Source organism: Camelina sativa, chromosome 15, assembly GCF_030686135.1.
Source record: "Camelina sativa cultivar CO46 ecotype springtype chromosome 15, ASM3068613v1".
Taxonomy (NCBI): Eukaryota; Viridiplantae; Streptophyta; class Magnoliopsida; order Brassicales; family Brassicaceae; genus Camelina; species Camelina sativa.
Window position 1 is genome coordinate 20,941,290 of NC_141894.1, and position 6,241 is coordinate 20,947,530.

At 40.0% G+C, this 6,241-nt stretch overlaps 1 long non-coding RNA gene across 1 annotated transcript; it reads right to left on the reverse strand.

Moving 5' to 3' along the window:
* Positions 1-3,022: 3,022 nt before the first annotated feature.
* LOC147926905 (uncharacterized) lies at positions 3,023-4,877 on the reverse strand. Its single transcript, XR_015581760.1, has 2 exons — positions 4,330-4,877; positions 3,023-3,878 (listed from the first exon to the last, which is right to left on the reverse strand). It is a non-coding gene; the product is annotated as an uncharacterized LOC147926905 (long non-coding RNA).
* Between the last annotated feature and the right edge of the window lie 1,364 nt (positions 4,878-6,241).

Consider the following 6,241-nt stretch of genomic DNA (forward strand, 5'->3'; position numbering starts at 1 on the left):
ATTAGTTCGTTGCATTGGATAAAGACACATTTTAACCCCAGAAACACTAACATAGCTGTTTACAGCTTCTAAGCAATGTTTTCTTGGTTTTAGCCTGTTTTGGGACAAAATGGGTATAAGTGGCTTTTAAACTCTCCACATCTATCTCAAACTCCTATAATTAGTTAGTTTCACTGGATTAAGACACATTTTAACCCCAGAAACACTAACATAGCTGTTTACAGCTTCTAAACAATGTTTTCTTGGTTTTAGCCTGTTTTGGGACAAAATGGGTATAAGTGGCTTTTAAACTCTCCACATCTATCTTAAAGTCTTATAATTAGTTAGTTTCAATGGATTAAGACACATTTTAACCCCATAAACACTAACATAGCTGTTTACAGATTCTAAGCAATGTTTTCTTGGTTTTAGCCTTTTTTGGGACAAAATGGGTATAAGTGGCTTTTAAACTCTCCACATCTATCTCAAACTACTATAATTAGTTAGTTGCATTGGATTAAGACACATTTTATATTAGAATGTACCAAGGAGGAGAGAGGAGAGGCCGGTAAGGCCGAGCCTTGGAAGAAGAGAAGAAAGGCCGGAAAGGCCATGTAAAGGCCGGTAAGGCCATGTCCGTGTCCGTGAGCGACCATGTACCGTGTCCGGTACCATGTACCGTGTCCGTGAACGGACCCATGTCCGGTGAGCGGCCAGTTAGGCCGTGAACACATTGAAGAGAAGGCCCGTCCGTACAGGCCCGTCCGTACAGGCCCGTCCGTACAGGCCCGTCCGTACAGGCCCGTCCGTACTATTAGTATATATGAAGGAGAAGAGAGAGTGAGGCCGGTGAGGCCGAGCTGCACAAGGAAGAAGAGAGTGGCCGGTAAGGCTGCTAGTACAAGAAGTGTGGCCGGTAAGGCCATGAGTGGTGTGGGAGCGGCCAGTAAGGCCGTGAGCACAATAAGAGTGGCCAATAAGGCCATGTGGGCCGTGAGAACAATGAGAGTGGTCAGCAAGGCCATAAGAGCAATGTGAGAAGAATTGTGAAGTAAAGGCCTTATAAGAAGAAGAGGCCCAAGAAGAAGTTAAATGTCTCACAAAGGGAAAAGAAGGGAAGGAAGGAAGCATGTGAGACCTTGGTTGGTGAAGAATGAGACAACCAAGGGAAGGAGCTGTCCCTTTCACCATACACCCACTTGTGCACCAACGGCTATATGTCACTCTCACCTCTCATTTATCTCAAACGGCCATATACATTTGTTCTCCTATATTAAGCATTGTAATCTCTCATTTTGTAATACATCACAACATATTATTCAATAGAAGAGAAACCGTTTTCCCTCTCTACTTGTGTTCTTGTTCATATCAACAATGTAGAGTTCTTAGGAGATTAGCGGTTAGAGGCTGCCCTTAAGGCAGCCTATTCTCTTCTCAAATCCACCTAAACTCTTCTTATTTACTGCTTTACTTAGCCTAGATTACTGATTCTTAATCCTCCTTCTCCTAAGTACACAAACTCTAAGTGTTGTGATACTAGAAGAGGATAAGTCTCAAACTAGTGCTTCTCCTAGTTAGGATCCGCTTACTCTCTAGTATTTGGGTTCTATCTAGCTTGTTTATGGGGAGTTCATCACAAGTTGATGTTCTCTCCTCCCCCTTTAGAATGAGTTAGTTTGTTGTGGGTAAAGGGGGATTCATTCACCAAGTGTTTGTCTACCCTCTCTTGTGAGCTTTGTCTCATAAATCCCAACATGGTATCAGAGCAGGTTCTGTTCTTGGTGTTTTAAACTCATTCTCAAAGTCGTTTTCTTAGGAGTTAGCTTAGTTAAAGTTTAGACTTTGCTTAGGTGTTAAATCGCTTAGCTTAGTTTCTTTAAAGCTTTAATTTTGCTTTTGTTGATTAAATCGATTCTCTAGCAGCTCATTGTTGAGTAAGCTTGGTCTCTTATCTTGTTAGAATTTGTAGACCAAGTGTGTGGAAAGAAATCGATTTTACAAGCCCCATCCTTAAGCTTTACCGATTTGGTAATAGCTTTGTTTATTTTGGGATGTGTGGGAAGTGATGAACCATTGAGCAAATTGTGTTGTTCATGGTGAGGATTCACGGTTCTTGTGTGCTTGTATGAGCCACGAAATTCTTAGGATTTAGTTCTCTTAGGATTTAGTTAATTTTCCTCTAAAGGTTTAATTTTGCTTTTGTTAAATTTCCTTTAAAGGCTTAATTACTAAATCGCTTCTTCTTCTTCTTCTCAAGGTTGAGAAAGCTTTGTTTCTGGTCATATGGTGTGTCCAGGTTCGAGTTTGAGGAAGAGAGAGACTTTATTTTAGCATGTAGAGCCCGCTTGGTCAAATAGATTCAAGTTGGTCCAAGATGCATTCTTTTAACCGTTGGACAATAGGTTGTTCCAAAGGCTTTTGTTGTTTCTTCTTTGCTTGGGACCACGAAAAACATCTTCTATATGTTATCTTCGTGGATCTTCAAGCCTTAATCTCTTGAAGAACACTTGTTTAAGTGATTCTACAAGGAGTTTTGTTGTTAAACCTTTGGAGAAACTAATTTTCCATAAGGTCCATTGTGTTTCAGCCATTAAAGCACCAAAAGAGATTGTCTTCTTGGATGTTCTTGGCTGTCAAAGCTTCTTTCAACTCAAGAAAACAGAGTATAACTCTGTCCATAAGAACTCTTGAGCAAATTCTCTATTCTACTCTCCACTCACCTTATACTTCCGCCCATATACTCTACTATACTCTGTTGGTTTTGCAAGAGAGAAAGCTCTTGATAAGGAAGAACAAAACCCCAATGGTTAAGTCTCCTTAAACCCACAACAAACTAACTCGATCTCAAGGGAAAGAAGAGGTCATCAACTTGTGATGAACTCCCCATAAAATAGCTTGAAAGAACCCTAAGAAAAGAGTAAATAAGAAGAGTTTAGGGTGAGATTTAGGAAGAGAATCGGCTGCCTTAAGGGCAGCCTCTAACCGTTTATACTCTAAGCTCTCTACATTGGAACTAAGAACATAAACATAAGTAGAGAGGAGATAAACGAAATAATGATTCTCTTATTATTGAATTGTGTTGTGTTAGATTACATATGAGCTCTCATACAACTTAATATAGGGAAACAAATGCATATGACCGTTAGACACACAATGAGATTCCAATGGGAGCTGAAAGTGACATTCACGAGTTGGTGTATATTGAAAGGGACAGCTCCTTCCCTTTGGTTGACTCGCTATGCTTCCCAACCAAAGCCACACGTGATCCTTCCTTCCTTCCTTGCCTTGTGACCGTTTGATCCTTCTTCCTTCCTTTCATTGTGGCCATTAGATCCTTCTTTCCTTCCTTGTGAGATATTTCCTTCTTCTTGGGCTTCTTCTTCTTATAAGGCCTTTGTTCTTCTTATAAGGCACTCATGGCCTTGCTAACTTGTCTCTTCCTTGCTCACACGGCCCACATGGCCTTTCTCATTGTGTTCGCGGCCTAACTGGCCGCTCTCATGCCTCCCATGGCCTCACCGGCCACTCTCTTCTTCTTCCATAGTTCGGCCTTACCGGCCTCTTTCTTCTCTTCTCCTTCTTACATGCTAATACTCCCCCGCACGCTTGATCGGCGGGACACTATGAGGACCAAAGATCAAGAGTGGACTAGTGTTGTCTACCTCATTAAAAACCTTAACAAAGAAAACCTCTTGGGATAAAACTTTGTTAAGGGAAAAAGAGTATAGCCTTCACTATCCATGATGTCCCTTGATCTTGGTTTGTAAAGAACCAGCTCTCTTCTCTTCATGTTTTGAACCGCTACTCTTCCTTAGTCCACCTTGCCTTTAACACACTTCTTATGATCTCCATCTTTGCACCTTTAGAATTTCTTTGAGGCTCTCATAATCTTCTTTACCCTTCAAACAAGTGATAAAGAAGAAACAATAAGTGTATGTTATGAGGAATATCAAAGACAATTTTTCACATTTCTTTGAGGCTCTCATAGTCTATAATGTATGAGGAATATCAAAGTAAATTTCTTTGAGGCTCTCATAATTTAATGTATGAGGAATATCAAAGTAAATTTCTTTGAGGCTCTCATAAAACAATATGAGGAATATCAAAGACAATTTCAAAAGTGACAATTTAAGAGATCACATGAGAGAGTAAAGGCTAGTAATGGAGCTAATATAATAAATTTAAGAAAATAATTTAAATAGAGTAGAGTTTAGAGCACAGCCTTTTTATTTCGGTGTCTTTGATGGAGAAGAGGAAGAGAGTTTATCATTGTTGCGGTTTGAACTCTCTTCTTGAGACCGCTTCTTTAAAACGCGTCAGAATGATATATGCCCACTGATTCGGACATACCTTTCGAACGGCTGCTCGGATTGGTATGATTTCACTTCCACTGGCAAGATGACTCTATGGTCTAGACCTTTTGTGAAGAACGCGGAAGCTGAATCGCAGTGGAAGTCCTTCGTACGAATCGATCTTTGAAACGCATCGGCAAAACTTTTGCTTGTTGCAGAGAATTTGAAACCATAGACTGTGAGGTGCGGTGAAGCCACTTGAAAGTTGATCTCCCCCGCAACCCTTACTTGATGATGGGCTGAAACCTCATCATTTCACTTGAAACCTTGTGCATGACCTTCCTTGAAGTCTTGTGCACATCCGATCAATAACTTGGCACTAACACACATGCTTGTGAGCTGATTCATCACCTTCCACCAGCTTAACAAAGACTTGGTGGCCCTTGGTTCTAACTCCAGGCATTGTGCTGCGCCTCCTCATGGCTTTCTTGTAGCCTTCAACCTCGCCACTTCTTCTAGAGATAGCAAGCGAGCTCCACACAATCTTCAAGGTTGAAACTGAAACCAAATTCAATGGGACAGATTCTAAAACAAGAGATTGTGAGAGATTAGAGTGTAGAGTATAGAGTATATAGAGTTATATTACTGAAAATAAAAGAGAGTTTAGAGAGTATAGAGTAACCGAGAGTATTAGTAACCAAAGAGTATAGAGTATAGGGTAACCAAGAGTATGAAGTATTAAAGATTATGGAAGAGTGGGGGGATTTTGCTCAAGAGTTCTTATGGACAGAGTTTAACTCTGTTTTCTCGAGTTGAAAGAAGCTTTAAACAGCTTTGAACAGCCCAGAACTTTAGAGAGTATCACACTATGGTGTTTGTTTACTCAAGAACATGGGCGTTTTAGTGGCTGCAACTTCTAAGAACCGTTGGATAATAAATCCCACACGGTTTTAATGACATAATTCATGGAAGAATCACCTAAACAGAGTGTTCTCCAAGATAAATCCTTCAAGATCCACGAAATCACATGAACAAGTGTATTTCGATGGTTTAAATTGAACATATCCCACAAGAAATCATATTGAAGATGATTTTGTGGTCAGATTCAAATAAAAGCTAAAAACACCTTTGGAACACCCTTGTGTCCATCGGTTAAAAGACTGCATCTTGGACCAGCTTTAATCTATTTGACCAAGCTGACCATATATGCTAAAAACGAGACCTCTCTCTTCCTCAAGCTCGAATCTGGACACACCACGGCCAGAAACAAAGCTTTCTCAACCTTGAGAAGAAAGAGAAGCGATTTAGAAACCTAAAGCAAAATTAGACCTTTAAAGGAAACTCAATCCTAAGAGAATTGTAAGAGAATCCTAAAAGGAAAAGGAAACTAAGCTTTAGCAAACTAAATACTAAGAGAATTAAATCCTAAGAATTTCCTAGCTCATACAAGCACACAAGAACCGTGAATCCTCACCATGAACAACACGATTTGCTCCTTGGTTCATCACTTCCCCACCATCCCAAATTAAACAAAGCTATTACCAAATCGGTAAAGCTTAAGGATGGGGCTTTTAAACTCGATTTCTCTTCACTCACTTGGTCTACAAATTCTAACAAGACAAGAGACCAAGCTTACTCAACATTGAGCTGCTAAAGAATCGATTGAACAATTAAACCAAAAGTAAACCTCTAAAGACTCCTAAGCATAAGCGAATTACCTAGGACCTAAGACAAATCAAAAGACTGACTTAAGATCGAGTTTGAGTCACCAAGAACATAACTTGCTCTGATACCATGTTGGTTTTGCAAGAGAGAAAGCTCTTGATAAGGAAGAACAAAACCCCAATGGTTAAGTCTCCTTAAACCCACAACAAACTAACTCGATCTCAAGGGAAAGAAGAGGTCATCAACTTGTGATGAACTCCCCATAAAATAGCTTGAAAGAACCCTAAGAAAAGAGTAAATAAGAA